The sequence below is a fragment of the Muscardinus avellanarius genome (genome assembly GCF_963383645.1).
Source record: "Muscardinus avellanarius genome assembly, chromosome: 2".
In the NCBI taxonomy this organism is placed as follows: domain Eukaryota; kingdom Metazoa; phylum Chordata; class Mammalia; order Rodentia; family Gliridae; genus Muscardinus; species Muscardinus avellanarius.
Genome location: NC_137787.1, coordinates 30755194 through 30772876, shown reverse-complemented (window position 1 = coordinate 30772876; position 17683 = coordinate 30755194).

Here is a 17683-nt window from a genome sequence, read left to right as displayed (position 1 = left end):
GAGGCGGTGGCCCAGACACGCGCTTCCGGTGCTCCCTCCCCCAGCAGGTGCTCCTCCCACGCTCCTCCCAGGCAGGTGCTCCTCCCACATCCCTCCCAGGCAGATGCTCTTCCCAAGGTGGGAGCTCCTCCCAGACAGGTCCTCCTCCCACTCCTCCTGGGAAGATGCTCCTTCTACGCTCCTCCCAGGCAGGTGCTCCTCCCCCTCCTCTGGAGCTGGTGCTCTCTGGCGTAGGTGCTCTGCTGGGTGGGGTCCCTAAGTCGTTGGCCGCCTCCGTCGGTTTCCAGGGCCCGCGGGGAACCGGACTTGGGGTGGAGGCGGGAAAGGGGCCGAGCAGCCGGAGGGCGCTGGTGGTTTGGGTTTTCTCCTTTCTCCTCTAGTATCTTCTGTGTCTGTTTGTGCCTGTCTCTCTCATTTTGTCTGTTTTTGTTTTTGTTTTTTTCATTGTAAAGATGATCAGTTCGCGAGTGAAAAAGTTGGCTCGGGAGAAGTGCTCTCCGTTCTTCCCCGCGTCTCCCTAACTGGGATCCCAAGCCGCGCGTGGCCGCGCGGTGGCCATGGCGTGGAAAAGCCCCACCGCGCTTCCCACCCGCCGCGCGGCGATGCGGGCGGCCTCGCGGGACCCTGGCGAGTGCCGGGTCCCTGCCCTCGCCGCCGCCGTCCCTCCAGGCCGCTCTCAGCCCCTCGGCACCCGCCCCAGCCGGCAGGGGGCGCCCGCCTCCCCGCCCCGCCGGGACCAGGGGCCGCCCGGATTGGGGTGGGAGCCTTCCCTGTTTTTTCTTGGTCTTCTCTCCCTGTTCTTTTTACTCCTGGTATCGTCTTTCTCTCTTGCCTCCTAAAAGGCTTTATGCCGCCCCATCGGCCCCTCAACTTCCGTTTTCTTTTTTTATAAACCCCCTTTTCTTTTACACAAAGAGAGGGAAATGCAAATTACCCTCTGATCATCTGATCATCGGTGCACGCTGTCTGCTTCTATTTGAAATATCGCGCCGCACCCCCATTAATGTGTACAATTATTGCATGCTAACCAAAAGAAGAAGAAACTCCCTCTTCCCCTGATTTTTTTCTTTGGGGAGCCAGCACTAGGACACAAGAAAAAATATGGGCTCTGGGGCCAGAGAAACCTTAAAAACTTAAATTCTGCCTCTGACAATTTAATCACCCCGAGTGATTTTTAAACCTCCCTAGAATTCAGGCTCCTCGTCCTAGCAAAAGCCTGGCACACAGCGTGGTGCCTACCCCCTGTCCTCCATCTTTTCTACTGAAATCATGCATATGACTTTATTATTTTTGTTTTTTAAAAAATTGTTAGTACTGGGGATTGAACCCAGAGACATTCCACCTCTGGCTACTACACCCCTATCCTTTTTATTATTTTTTGTTTGTTTTGAAACAAGGTCTCACTGAGTTGCTGAGGGTCATTTTAAATTGATGGAGCCGGCCTCAGACCTGCGATCCTCCTATCTCAACCACTGCACCTGACTATGTATATGACTTTCAAACACCTTCCCATCATCCCCAGTACTAGGCCAACACAAGACATTTGCCTCAGGTATTCACTTACAGTTTATCTAGAAATATGTTGTTCACTTTTTTCAAAAGTAATAAATAGAAAAGAAAGACATTTCCCCTCCTTGTGTTGGAACTGGTGCCAAGTGGCTCAGGAAGAAAGAAAAAAAAAAAATCAGGCACATGTGCAAGCTGTATAAGTAGAGTAGACGTTAAACAGAGCCCGGTTTTTATCAAAATAAACCAAAACAGCCAGTGGCTCCCTGTGAATACTTAAAGATAAAATTTTAATCCTTGAAAAGCATGGGTGCGTGATCGACTATTATTTAAAATAACCTCTTACTGGCCTGTGTCTGGTGTCCCTCTCAGAGGGCAGGATGTCTCCCTGCCTCGAGGAGGTCAGCCCTTCCCATGTGACGCTCTTGCCCATTGGAAGTGGCATTTGCTACTTTATAAGTGCTGCGCTGGCCAAAGGCTCCTTGACTAAGTGGCTACATTCTGATAAATCCACCATAGATGGGCAATGTACTGCAGCTTAGCAACACAGGATTCTGCAGGCGTCAGTGTCCCCTGGTGGTCACAGGGCTGAGAAAGCTGCAGCTGGCAGCCTTCCCTGCTTAGCATCAGAAAGAGAGCCACCCAGCGTGGATCATCATTGGCCCCAGAAAAGACCCAAGCTCAAAATCCAAAGTGCAGTTTCCACTGAGTCCATATCATTTTTACACCATTGTGATGTCAAACTAGTGCCACCTGGTGACTGCTAGCTGTGAGGGCTTGTGTCTCAACTTCCCCATCTAGAAAATAAAGATGACATGAAGCCAGCCATGGCGACGCATGGCTGTAATCCCAGTATTTGGGAGGCTGAAATGGGAGGATGTTAAATCCAAGGCCAGCCCTGGCAATTTAAGGAAGAATCTGTTTCAAAATAATAATAATAAAAAATAACCCCAGTGTGGTAGTGCACAGCTATAATCCCAGTATTTGGGAGGCTGGGACAGAAAGATGGCAGGTTCAAAGCCAGCCTCAACAATTCAGCAATACCCTGTTTCAAAATAAATTTAAAAAAAAATGAAAAAGGTTTAGGGATGTAGACTAGAGATAGAGCACCCTGTGTCCAATCCCCCAAGACCTAAAAAATAAAAAACCCAAATGGGAGCCGGGCGTGGTGGCGCACGCTTGTAATCCCAGCGCTTGGGAGGCTGAGACAGGAGGATCGCACAGGTTCAAAGCCAGCCTCAGCTACTTAGTGAGGCTCTCAGCAACTTAGTGAGACCCTGTTTCCAAATAAAGTGTAAAATAGGTCTGGGAGGATAACCCAGAGGTAGAAAAGCCCCTGGGTTCCACCCCCAGTACCACAAAAAAATTAAAAAAATAAAAAATAAAGCCAAAATGGGCTGTGGGTGAGTGTAGCTCAGTGGTAGTGCACCTCTGCATTCAATCCCCAGCACCACCACACACACACACACACACACACACACACACACACACACACACAAGGAATGGGACCATGATTAAATGAGTAAACCAGATAATAATCTGAGTTTTATTTTTTTTATTTTTGCGATACTAGGGATGGAACCCAGGGGCATTCTATCTCCGAGCTACTCCCCCAGCCCTATTTTTATTCTTTATTTAGAAACAGGGTCTCATTGAGTTGCAAAGGGCCTCACTAAGTAGCTGGGGCTGGGCTCAAACAGCGATCCTCCTGTCTCAGCCTCCCAAATGCTGGGATTACAAGTGTGCACCACCATACCCAGGGGCTTTATCTATTTGTGTGTGTGTGTGTGTGTGTGTGTGTGTGTGTGTGTGTGTGTTACCGAGGATTGATCCCAAGGGCATTTTACCTCTGAGCACACCCCATCCCTATTTTATTTTTATTTTTGAAACAGGGTCTAGCTACTTTCTAAAGTTGTCCTCAAATCTGCAATCCTCCTGTCCCAGCCTCCCATGTACTGGGATTACAGGTATGTGCCACCATGCCTGGCTATAACTTGAGTTTTATTTTATTTTATTTTTATTTTTTTATTTTTTGGTGGTACTGGGGTTCCTGGAAGCCCTTCTACCTCACTCCCAGACCTGTTTTTACAGGGTCTCCTAAGCCAGTGCGCACGGCTGGCTTCGAACCTGCGAGATCCTCCTGTCTCTGTCTCCCAAGCACGGGGATTACAAGCGTGCACCACCACGCCCGGCTTCATATATATATATATATATATATATATATATATATATATATATATATATTTTTTTTTTTTTTTTTAATTTTGGAAACAGGGTCTAAGTTGCTGAGAGCCTCACTAAGTAGCTGAGGCTGGCTTCCAACCTACGCGATCCTCCTGTCTCAGCCTCCCAAGCGTGGGGATTACAAGCGTGCGCCACCACGCCCGGCATAACTTGAGTTTTAACTGAGTTAATTTATCTACTTAGAGCTGTTTCCAACAACCAGTAAGTTTTATATAACATTTGCGGCTTCTGCTATGTATTTGGGGTGGGCTGAGCTCAGCCCAGGTAGTTCAGAAGTGAACACGTGACCAAAACTAGGTTTGGCCAGAGCCCATTCTGAGATTTATTGAGACACTCAGAGAACCAGGCTGTTGGGGAAGGATAGAAGCCTGGGATCCTGATGGTCAGGGGGTCTCAAGAGGACAGGATCAGCAGAGAATGAGCCCAGGAGGTCTGGTGGGGGAGAGCTGCCTCTGCCAGTGCCCTTTGGCCAACTCCATCCAGCTGTCCTAGAGTCTTCCGTTATGTGAGCTGTTAAATTCCCTAATTAACTTAATCCCTTCGAGCTGCTTTTTTTGATCCCTGTAGAAGAAAAAACAATCCTAATACATTCAGTCTGGCTGCTCCCTTGAACAAAAAAGATAGAAAGTCACGCCTGTGTGGGGCTGTTCTCAGGGTGCTGCGTCAATGGAGACGCCAGTCTGCAGAGCACAGATGCCTGCGCAAGCTGAGGGCACAGCTGCAGGCTGCTGACAACCCCCTTGTCCTGAGCCCTCCATGGCTGCACCTGGACCCCTGGGTCCCCCGGGACACCAGGATAATCTGATAAATTTCCCTTCCTTGTTTAGCTGGCTGGAGTGCCTGATACATGCAACCAGAGCCTCAATGAACCATAGGTTTTTGTTCTTAGAAAGGAATGTAGACGGCATTTAAACGTTCCGCTGGTTCCTCATACATGATTTGGTGGTGCCTAACTGGCCATCGTATTTGCCAAGACAGCCTGATCCTAACAGATGGATGTGTGCTGGGAAGACATCCGGGTCACTATCAGCAAGTAACTGAGAATATCTGTGAAATGGAAGCAAAATAGCTGGCTACGTCTACCTATCCATTCTAGAATGAGGAGGTGGACCCTCCCCACCCCCCCGCCTCTGCATAAATGGCCTTGGGTGTTCTGTCTCCCAGTCCTGAGGATCCTTGCTCCTAGACTATTCCCCCACACACCTCCGGACTCTCAAAGTACACCTCAGGTTCTTGCCACCAGCCTGCCTTTCCCCTTCCCAACACAGTCAGGACTTCAGGAGTGGGCCCCGCTTGCTGTCTCTGGGTCCCCCGCCTGCGGTGTCTTCCACTCTCGGAGGTAGAATACCCCTGGGTTCCACCCCTAGTACCACCAAAAAAACAAACACAAAATTAAAGCCCTCTGCGCAGCAGCCACTGCAGAGCTGTGGAGAGAGTGGGGAATATGAGCTTGCAAGATATTCTCAAACCTCACCTGCACGCTATCTTAGAGCTGTGTACCCCCACCCCCCCCCGTTGCCCTGTTTGTGTCAAGTTCAAAGACCAGCTAGAGATTTTTTTTTTTAATTCTTCCTTGTTCCAGAAAGTAGAAGGCAATATTTCATTATTATCTAAGATTCTTAGTCATCTTACGGTAAAATTAGACCATCGAAAGAGGCTCTGAACCCAGATTAAATTAGGAGCGCAGGTGGATCCAGTCAGCCCGCTATGGGTGGCCACCTCTCCAGGGGTCTCTTGCTTGGCGCAGAGTGCACAAAATCAACCCCCCCCCACCCCTGCTCTGGATCTTAAACTCAGCTGGGGCTTTAGCCCGGGATGTCACCCCGCGGCTGCCATAACGAAAGATCTCAGACTTGGTGGCAAAACAAACAAAATGAGAAATTTCTTCTACTTCAGTTCTAGATGTCCAAACTAAAAGTGTCACAGGGTCACACCCCCTCCACACCTTCCTTGACTCTGGCAGCCTCGGAGGCCCTCAGCATTCCTTGGCTGTGGTGACACACCCTGATTTCTGCCTCTTCACCTGACGCCCCCTTCGCCAGGCATCGGTGTCTCCATTTCCCCCTCTCCTCACAGGACAGCAGTCACGGGGTTAAGTCCAGTACGACCTCGTCGTTCCTTGATTCTGTCAGCATATATGTATGTGTGGTCCCCAACTCGCGATGGCTCAGTTTACAACTTTTCAACTTTTCAGCGATGTGAAAGTGAACTGCATCCAGTAGACACTGCACTGGAAGATTTGAATTTTGATCTTTTCCCAGGCTAGTGATATTTGGTAATCTTGTGAGATGCCACAGCTAAATGCCACACTACAGAGGACTGTGATGCTAAGCTACGGCGTTCGGTGCACTCGGGGAAACTTAGGAGGGCTCCATTGGGATGGAACCCCACGGTAAGAGGAGGATCATCTGGGTTTGCAAATAAGGTTGTATTCACAGTTCTAGGAGGACTTCAGCATATTTTTGAGAGGGCAGAGGAGAGAAGAAAACTTCAACCCACAGTAGCTAGCAAAAAAAACCTATTAAGATGAACAAATGAGAGCAACATGCTTAATGAAAGTACTTTTTTAAACTCTGAATTTGTCTCACATTCACGATTTTGTAGTGGAAACTTGTATGACATATTGGGTGCATGCATGGGCTGTTGACTTCTCTGGGTTTCAGTCTACTAAAGATCAATTTCTTGCTGGGTGTGGTGGCACACACCTGGAATACCAATATTTGGGGGACTGTGACAGAAGGATTGTGGGTTTGCGGAGACCTTCAGCAACTTAGAGAGACCTAATTTAAAAAAAAAAATAGGGCTGAGGATAACGCTCAGAGACAGAATGCCCCTAGTGTCAACTCCAAGTACTACAGGAGAGAGAGAGAGAGAGAGAGAGAGAGAGAGAGAGAGAGAGAGAGAGAGAGAGAGAGAGATATTTTGGTGACTTGTAAAAATGGAATAATAGCAAGGCCTACATCATTAGAGTGTTAGGAAGTTGTGGTGAATGAAATAAAACATGTCAATCACCATATATAACACATGCATATAGTAATTACTTTCTCAATAGGACAGCTATTATTAACTCACAGCAATTTTGGATAACTTATTCTACCTTAGTGTTTTTAAATTTACCACTTAGAATATTAATTTTCAAACATCCATTTGGTATCGGGCAACTATAATCAAGTATTACTGTGCACTTGGGCACACCTTATCTGCCATTTTGCAAATGAGCTACTTTGTGCCCATATATCCTACTTTGCATATTTATATGTAAATAATATGCATATGTATAAATTACTAATATGTAAATATAAATATGAGATTCTTGCTTTCTGCATTAACAATATATTTTATATTTATATAAATATAAAATTATCGTGATACCATAGAGCTATCATAATGAACTGGAAGGGAGTGGCCACCTGATTTTATTTAAGCTGAACCTTAGCATAAGGACACCAGCACAGACGCCATCAGCCAAGGTCAGGAGCCTGTGTTTACCCGCCATGCAGTGCGAGTTCTGTTGCCAGGAGCTTTGACCTCTAGTTAATTTCCATTAATGTTGGCCCAGACAAATTGATTAGGCTATTAATCTCCAACAGACAGAAGACATCACCCATTGCATGTTGTAGTGACAACAAATTGGATTTATTTTCCCACTATTCTTGAAAAAAAATAGAGTCCAGGGAAAAAAGAAACGGAAGATGATGGACTTTGGGTGTAGCTGGGTGGTAGAGTGCTTGGGCAGTACGTGCAGGGCCCTGGGTTCCCACCCTACCACCAAAGAGAAAAAAAAGAAAAGGAAATTGAGGAAACCTTTATTTTTTTAACTTATTGTTAATGTTTCTCCTTGTTTCTTAGAATTCTAATCCAGGTTACTATGATTGATGTCTTAAATATATCTCTTATTCAATGTTATATTGTAGGTAGTACTATAAGTATAATCTCATTTTAAAAATAAAGGACATTGATACTGAGATGAACAGTTTTTAAGTGTTTCTTAAACTAAGATTCTTAATTGTTATATGCCAGAGATTAAACTATCCGACTAGTCGGGCGTGGTGGCTCAGGCTTGTAATCCCAGCGCTTGGGAGGCTGAGACAGGAGGATCGCACAGGTTGGAAGCCAGCCTCAGCTACTCAGTGAGGCTTTCAGCAACTTAGTGAGACCCTGTTTCCAAATAATGTCTAAAATAGGTCTGGGAGTATAGCCCAGAGGTAGAAAAGCCCCTGGGTTCCACCCCAGTATTACTACTACTACTACTACTACTACTACTACTACTAATAATAATAATAATAATAATCTGTTAGTTCATTTGAAAATAACAACCAGAGCTGGGTGTCATGGTGCAAGTTTGTAATCCCAGTACTTGGGAGGCTGAGACAGGAGGACTGTGGATTCCAGGACAGTCTCAACTACTAGTGAGGCTCTCTGCAATTTAGTGAGACCTTGTTTCAAAAGAAAGAATTAAAAATGTAGCTCAGAGGTAGAATGCCTCTGGGTTCCATCCCTAGTACAGAAAAAAAAAAAAAAAAAAAAAAAAGCAACAACCATAAGTGGATGTGGTGATACCTGCCTGGAATCCCAGTACTTTGAGAAATACTCAGAAGGCTTGCAGACTCGAGGCCAGTAGCATATGGTAACTTAGTAAGACCTTGTTTCAAAAAAGATTAAATTAAATAGGGCTGGGGTTCTAATTCAGAGGTAGAGCACTCCTGGGTTCAGGTCTTAGTACTGGGGTGGGGATAACAACCATGCCTCCATTACATATGAACATTACAGGAATTACACCATTCCATGCCAGGGAACCTCTGGAAAATTCCACAGGATGCGTACTCATGAAAGAATGAGACTGAAACAGGCAAATGCCATCTTAGCATTATTGTAAAAATAGTGTTGATCTTGCAGATTCACTGAAAAAGCCTCAAAGCTCTTCAGAAGCTACAGACTACATTTAACCTTCTTAGCAAAAGCTATCTTTACTGCCTAGGCGACTGTTGTCTAGAGAATAAATCATAAGAATACTTACCAAACGCTGAGTTTCTAACTGAATACAAATACGTACATGGCTTGTGATCGGTTTTCTTGTTAGCCTCAATGTGGAAGCAAAACAGAAGTGCGCTGGGCATCCTGGCGCCCTGCGCTCCATTCTGGCTTCTAGCTGTGTGACCTCAGGTGATCTCCCGACCTCCCTGGCCCTCCATGTTGGACCTGTAAAATGAGCGTGCCATGACTGTTTCAAAATAAAATAGGGCTGGGTGTGGCTCAGAGACTGAATACTCCTGGGCTCAGCACTCTCTCTCTCCTCTCTCCCTCTCTCCTCTCTCTCCTCTCTCTCTCCCTTTCTTCTCTCTCTCTCTCTCTCTCTCTCTCTCTCTCTCACACACACACACACACACACACACACACACACACACACACACACACAGAATAGTAAACTACCAAATGGAAATGCTAGTTCCAAAAGAACTCCTGTGTTACCTCAGTGCCCCTTCCCAGATGACACACAGCACTTGGGCTTCGAGCCTTCCCGCCCCGTGCGAGGAAGTGAGGGTGGATCTGCACGCACACGTGCCCAAGAGCGCAGTGCGGAGGGCCTGGGAGGTGAGTGTAGGGACGGCCGGCCGGCGAGGCCTCCAGAGCAGGGCTCAGATGTGCTTCCTGTGTCTCACCAGGCCTGGCTTCCACGATCTTGATTCTATCTTTGTTCTGTTTTGTTGTCAGCATTTAAAAGCAGGGACATGTCATATTAAAAACAAAAATCACGATCTCTGGATTTCTTTGGAAAAGGATAAAATGTCTGGATAAGTGGGTCCACACGCCCTCAAGAGAGCAGCAGTGCCACCCGACCTGGGCGGAAGGGGCTCACTCCAGCTCTGCTCTGTCCAGCTCTCCTGGGCCTTGCTGCACCTGCACGCTCCATGCACAGTCCCGCCAGGCTCTCCTAGGGAGTGGGCCTATAATCCCAGCTCTTGGGAGGCTGAGGCCGGAGGATCGCAGGCTTGAGGCCGGCCTCAGCAACTTAGTGAGGCCCTTCACAACGTAGGGAGACCCTGTTTCAAAATCAAAATAAGATAGGGCTGGGGGTGTAGCTCAGAGGAAAAACGCCCCTGGGTTTTATCCCTAGTGTGAGAAACCCCCAGATCTAAATAAGCTTAGAAGCAAAACAATGTGTACAGCGGAAATCAACCCTCCCCTGTGGAGGAGGAGAGGTTGTGGGGTGGCTTCTGACTGCAGGCAGAGGGACCTACGAACACCCAGTGCACTTTAGACAACTGGGATCAGGGTGAGCCTCGGGGTAATTCTAACCACGGAGGAGCAGAGCGCAGGCCCGCCCACAAGCCTGTTTCCAGGAAGAAAGGAAGAAGAAGCCTCTGGTTCCTGCTGCAGGTGAGGCAGGGCCTGTCCCGGAGCTCCCTGGGGATGGGGAGCCTCCTCCCGGGCCTGGGCCGCGGGGCGGTGAGTGCCAAAGCTGCGCCAAACCCTCCCCAAGGTGATCAGGATCTTCTTCAAGGGGCCCTTGGCTCAAGCCAACGTAGTCGGGATAATGACATTAGTCACCATGGAATCCAGAAAAGTTACCAGGAAGAAAGATGCGGAACTTGCCATCTACTGGGGCAAATCGACCAGGAGAGAGAGCTCTGGAAGCTCAGCCGAGAGCTGGGATGGGACAGAACAGAGGCTAAATTCAGGAACACAAGAAAGGGGCCCACGCTCCGCCTGGAGCCCCGTGGAGTCCAGGGACCAGCGGCTGAACTGTAATCATCACCTTCGGTGAGCGCCTGCTCAGTCCTTCACATCTGAGACCGGGGAATAGGGAACATTATCCCACCGCTAGACACCAGGACATCAAGGCTAGAGGACTCCTGAGGCTGGAAAAGGGAGTCCAGGGCCAGTCTCCCTGGCCCTCAACCCTTCCCCTCTTCTGGGTGTTGTTCAGCCAAATGTAAATGGCGTCCGAGAGCGGGCACAACCTGGGCCCATGAGCAGCCAGGATTGGCTCATGTAAAGCACCGCGGCTCTGAACTCGGGAGGCTGAGACAGGAGGATCATGGGTTTGAGGCCAACCTCAGCAACTTAGCAAGACCGATTCAAATCTTTTAAAATTTATTTTTTAAAGGGCTGGGGGTGGAGCTCAGAGGTCGAATGCTCCCTGGGTTCCATCTGCAGTCCTCAAGCCAAACAAAGTAAAAAAGGAGTGCGGGTCTGGAGTCAAGGCCCATGGCGGAGCCAGGAGTGCTCTCACGACCTTTGCTCTTTGCCTTCTGGCCTGTGGAGCTGTGACCTGGCCTTCCCCAGCCTCTGGCTCCCCCCTCCCCACCCATACCACCCAGCGACCCCTGGCCCCCCGAGGAAAGTGGGGAAAGCCGAACACCTGCAAATACAAAATGGAGTTGCGCAGACACTGAGCTCCGGCTGCTGTCACCAACAGTGACTCCCAGAGAAGCCCTCCCAGAGGGCCTCAGTCGCCATGCCGCCAGCAGCCGGACCCAACGCAGAGGGAGGCAGGGCGGCGTCCACAGTTCTCCAACGGAGCAACCGTCTTCAAGTCCTCAACAGGAAATGTTTTTAGAAGGAACATATGGAGACCCAAAGACGGGCTAAATATAAACTTGTATTTACAGAGCTGAATCGGGAGCAAAGAAAATCAGAACAGAAAGAGCGGGTAGAGAAGCTTTCTCCTCAGACGGGTTTGCAGTGGGCGAAGGGGATGTGTTTTGCTGGGTATGTGAATTTCTAGGACGCTAGAGTTACCTAGAATTTAGCGAAGAAATTTTTCAAAAATCATCTTCTGATGCCAGAAATAATTCTGATGCCAATTACACTGCAGAAACAGCGGAGGCTGGTGTCCACCCACTCTGCTCACAAGGAAACCTGTTGGGCTGCTGTATGGACTTGGAGGTGATGGAACGCAGCGCAGATTTTTCTAGCACATGTTTCTAGGTTAAGGGTTTTTTTTTCTTTTTTTCTTTTCTTGGTGCTGGGGATTGAACCCAGAGGGCATTCTACATTCTACCTCTAAGCTACCCCTTTTGATTTTTTGTTTTGAAACAGGGTCTCACTAGGTTATTGAGAGCTTCACTATGTTTCTGAGGCTATCCTCTAGCCTGTGATCCTCCTGTTTCAGCCTCTCAAGTACTGGGATTATAAAATTAAACCAGGCATGGTGACACATGCTTGTAATCCCAGCGCCTGGGAGGCTGAGACAGAAGGATCGCACAGGTTTGAAGCCAGCCTCAGCTACTTAGTGAGACCCTGTTTCCAAATAAAGTATAAAATAGGTTTGGGAGTATATCCCGGAGGTAGAAAAGCCCCTGGGTTCCACCCTCAGTACCACACACACACACACACACAAAAAAAATTCTTTTAAACTAGCCGGGCGTAGTGGCACATGCTTGTAATTCCAGCATTCGGAGGCTGAGACTGGAGGATCACTGTTCACAGACAGCCTCAGCTGCTACTTAGTGAGGCCCTTTGTAACTCAGTGAGACCCTGTTTCAAAATAAAGAATAAAAAATAGGGCCGGGGATGTAGCTCAGAGGAAGAATGCCCCTTGGTTCCATCCCCAGGGGGGAAAAATTCTTTTTTTTTTCCACACACACAAAAAAATTCTTTTAAGCTAAAGTAACTAGGAAAAGTGTTGGGGGCTGGTTGCTGGAGATTGAACCCAAGGGCATTTTACCTCTGAGCTATACTCCTAGCCCTATTTTATTTTTTCTTTGGAAACAGAGTCTCTCTAAGTTGTTCAGGACCTCACTAAGTTCCTGAGGCTGGCTTTGAACCTGCAATCTTCCTGTCTCAGCCTCCCATGTACTGGGATTACAGGTGTGTGTCACCACGCCCAGTTTAAGGAGAAATTTCTATATCATCAATGCTGAACAAAAGAAGGCAAACTTTGAAGTTAGAACATAAATATGCATGAAAGAAATTATCTAAAAGAAAAAAAGGGAAAGAGAAAAAGAATGAATATTTATTGAATGCACATGTAAGATAGTCGGTGTGCATTCTCTTGTTTGATTTAAAAAACTCCAGTAGTAGCTGGGTGTGGTGGCGCACGCTTGTAATCCCAGCATTTGGGAGGCTGAGACCAGAGGATCCGGTTCGCAGACAGCCTCAGCTACTTGTGAGGCCCTCTGCAACTCAGTGAGACCTGGTTTCAAAATAAAGAAAAATAGGGCAGGGGGTATAGCTCAGAGGTTGAATGCCCCTGGGTTCCATCCCCAGACCCGCAAAAAAAAAAACAACAAAAACACTCCAGTAGTCCCCCTTATTGGTGGTGGTGGGGGTTATATTCTAACACCCTCCCCCAGCGTATAGTACCAAACCCTACATATAGCATGGATAATTCCAAACCCTACACACCCTGTGTTTTTTTTTTACATACATACCTATGATTAAGCTGAATTTATTAGTTGGACACAATAAAAGATTAACAATAACTAGTCATAAAACAGAATCATTATAACAATACATTGTAATAAACATTACATGAATGTGACCTCTCTCCTTGGCACTTTATGGCTTCTTTTTGACACGCCCGATAGCCACCCTCACTCCTCTTGAACTTTGGGGCCATTGTTAAGTAAGATACAGGTTACCTGAACACAGCGTTGCGACACCACCGTGGATCTGATAACTAGCAGGTGACCCGCGGTCAGGCAGTGCGTACAGTGTGGATACACTAACAATGGAGCGATTCACACCCCGGGTGGAGGGACAGAGCGAGACTGCACCTCGCTGCTCCAACTGGCATCCAGTTTAAAATTCCTCTACTGTCTATTTCTGGAGCTTTCCATTTAGTATTCTTGAAGCATGGCTGACCAAGCATACCTGAAACTGCAGAAAGCGAAACTATGCATAACAGGTTGGGGGTATAGTGTATTGCTCTCAGGGAAGATGAATATTCCCTCTTTATAGACAGCACAGGGCAGGTCCTGACTAGGCCCAGGCATTTGCTTTCTTTTCTCAGTGTCCATTGCAATTCTGAATGATCGGGTCAGCTACTCATTCTGAGGCTGCCCACGCTGCTGGCCCCTCTTCGTGTCCACTGTGCACAGTCACCAGCAGAGGCCACTGGCTGCAGGGCACTGGACATTAGTTTCAAATGCCCTCTTTGGCACCTCATAGGAATTGAGGGTTTTATAGCCAGCTGGTTGCTAACTAAGGAAGTCCTGAACCCTCTAAAAAATATCGAAACACCTCGTTTGCGCAGACAAGACACAACCCACTTTTCTGTAATGAGTCAGTAGATTTCAAAGTGGAGCAGCCCCAAGGAAATGTCACTGAATGAGAAGGAACTTTGGAACTGCCGGTTAAATACACTTTTTAAAGCAGGGCGAGGTGGTGCACGCTTGTAATCGCAGCATTTGGGAGGCTGGGACAGGAGGATCGCGGTTCATGGACAGCCTCAGCTACTTATCGAGGCCCTTTGCAACTTAGTGAGACCCTGTTTCAAAAAAAATTAAGAATGAAAATAGGACTGGGGTTGTAGCTTGGAGGAAGAATGCCCCTGGGTTCCATCCCCACTGCCCCCTCCAAAAAAAAAATCTTTTTAATCTCACACTTTACAATGTGGAGTTTAGTGTGATAGGTTCCTGTGTATTTAATACAGTGATTGGTATTATAGTACCTGTATAGACTAAAGATCTAGGCTTTATTAATTAAAAGATACATATTGGAAAGGTGTGCCTGAAAATTGTTCACCAAAACTGAAAAAGCGTAGAGGAAGGTGAACAACAATGGTTGTGAGAACCGCAGTGGAGTCCCTGAGATCCCCATGGTAAACCTGGATTGCCTGGGTCATGGCGCACAGATGAGAAGCTTCCAGAAGCAAGGTCCAAATGGACCCTCCCTGCATTTCTTCTTACCAGTGAGAGTAATGCCCTCCGAGCCTGAAACGCAGGTGTACGGGGCCCCCGAGCAGCAGCTCCGGGTTGTGGCCCCTGGACACGAATCATCTCTCATTTGCGACTTGTGTGCTTCTGCTGGTCCAGGAAGAGAAACTGCAAAAGGCCTCAGAAAGTCTAGCATATTTGACCTACAAGAAATGTGCACTAACACCGTGAGAATATGTTATTTTTTAACCATCAATGGCATAGATTTAAACACGTCAGCAGGTGGTCAGGATAGAGAACAATTGGTACCCAGCAGGGGGAAATTGGCAAAACTTTGGTGCAGGTGATTTGGAAATACTGGCCAAGGGTTCAACACATAAATGCATCTTCCTACTCAGGACTTTCCCCTCGGGGGATTTGTTACAAGGATATACTCAGATCTGTGAATAAAGACTTGAATATATAAAAACATATTCATTCTAGACACTCTTTAAGCACCTTTCCTGAAGCACAGACTCTACTGAGAGCTGCTACACAGGGAAGAACAAAATGGACAAGGCTCCTGCCCTCGCAGAGCTGAATACGAGTCATCACAACGTTATTTACAATGGAAAAAAGTCATAAATCAACCTCATGACACTGGTATTTCTTTCTGCGATTACGAATTACCACGCAGCCATTATAAACAGTGTTGTGGGAAGACACTGGAAACTGTTCATGTTGAGTGGGAAAAGGTAGTTAACAGAACAATGAAAAAAAAAAAAAAGTATAAGCCTTCTCATGGCCTTGGGCACTCAGAGAAGAGTCCCAGCTCGGCCCAGAGGCAGCAGAGAATGAACAGGCTTCCCTCTCGTGAGAAACCAAACCATTTAGAACAGGTGAAAAAGCATCGGGAAATATGCCAATTATTTCTTCCTACTTCATGAATATTTTTCAAGGCTGATTCTGGGAGGAATTAGAAGAGCAGGTATCACCAATGATAGATGGGTAAATCGAACACTTTGTGTTCATACAAAGTAATATTACTCCTAAAAAGAAAAAAAGTTCTGATACATGTTACAATATGGATAAATCTTGAAAACATTATGCTCAGTAAAAGAAGCCAGTCACAAAAGACCATGTACACGTATGAAGGCTACATGCATTGTATAGTGCTACTTGTGTGAAAAATCCAGGACAAATACAGAATAGATATATCTAGATACAGAAAAACAATACAGGTTGACAGGGTGGGGAAACAGGGAGGATGCAGAGTCATTGCTAATGAATATTGGGTTTCTTTTGCAGATGGTAGTTGCACATTCTTTGAATGTATGAAAATCTATTGTTTTGTACACTTTAAGTGAATTTTGTAGTATGTGCATTATAGCTCAATAAAGCTATTTTTTAAAAAATTGAGTCTTTTGCCAGGCGTGGTGGTGCACACTTGTAATCCCTGTGCTTGGGAGGCTGAGACAAGGAGGATCACACGGGTTCGTAGACAGCCTCAGCTACTTAGTGAGGCTCTCAGCAACTTAGCGAGACCCTGTTTCCAAATAAAGTATAAAATAGGTTTGGGAGTATAGCCCGGAAGTAGAAAGCCCCTGGGTTCCACCCTCAGTATCATAAATAAATAAATAAATAAATAAATAAATAATTGAGTCTTTAGGGCTGGGCATGGTGGTGCACACCTGTAATCCTAGTACTTGGTAGGCTGAGATAGCAGGATCACAGGTTCTAAACCAGCCTTAGCAACTTAGTGAGACCCTGTTTCAAAATAAAGAATAAAAATAGGTCTGCGGATATAGCTCAGAGGTAGAATGCTTCTGGGTTCAGTTTTCAATACCACAATAAACAAATTCATTTAACAGCTAGAAAAATATTTCCCAAGCCAATGTGTCTAAATAGTTTTGACTGCAACCTATACTAAGAAATATTTTATAAACTGGGCATAGTGGCACATGCTAGTAATCTCAGTACTTGGGAGGCTGAGACAGGAGGATTGCATGTTCAAGGCCAGCCTCAGCTACTTAGTGAGGCCTTCTGCAACTTAGTGAGACCCTGTTTCAAAATAAAGAATAAAAAATAGGGCTAGGGGTTTAGCTCAAAGGTAGAATGCCCCTGGGTTCAATCCCTAGTACCACTTAAAAGAAAAAGGGGAGAAAAAAAGACTTTATTTGGCCTCATAGTATATAACCACATGAAAGTAACTTAAAGCTTTATGAATTGATATTTACCCACTACTATAACACACTAATACTATAATTACTACAACTCAATACCTTTTTATTTAATTTTCTACTCACTTCATTTCATTTCATTTTTGGAAATGGGATTGTGACTCAGTAAATTGATTTTTATTTTTGTAACTCAATAAAGGGTCCCCCAATAGGTCTAAATCATTGGTCCACTTTTATCAGAAAAAAATTCCCCCAAACAAATATATACAAGTCAATGAACATGTTTTATGGGAAACAGTCTGATGGTAAAATAGTTCAGCACAGTAAATCAATCTAGGTATAAAGATAAATCATAGCTGGGTGTGGTGGCACAGGCCTGTAATCCCAGTACTTGGGAGGATGAGACAGGAGGATTGCTGGTTCAAGACCCACCTCAGCAACTTAGTGAGATGCTGTTTCAAAATAAAAAGGGATGGGGTTGTAGCCCAGAGATAAAATGCACCTGGGTTCAGTCTGTAGTACAGATAGATAGACAGATGATAGATAGATAGATAGATAGATAGATAGATAGATAGACAATAAATAAAAATATCTTTGAACTGGCTCAATAAAGAAGCTTGCTTATTGGAATGGAAGAGAAATGAAGTGGGTTAATGGGGTTTCGAAAAAAAAAACACTCTAGAAGGAGATTAGAGAATGCCTCCTAAAAAGCTACATGGCAAGGAAAGAGAGAGGGGGAAAGAGAGAGGGGGAAAGAGAGAGAAAGGGCTGAGTGTGGTGGTGCGAGTCTGTAATCCCAGCTCCTCAGGAGGCTGAGGCGAGAGGACCAACAGTTTATGGCCATCCTGGGCATCTTGGTAAGATCCCTGTCTCTAGATAAAAACATTAAAAGGGCTGGGGTATAGCTCAGTGGTAGAGTGCTGATGCTTGAGGCCTTGAGTTCAAACCTTA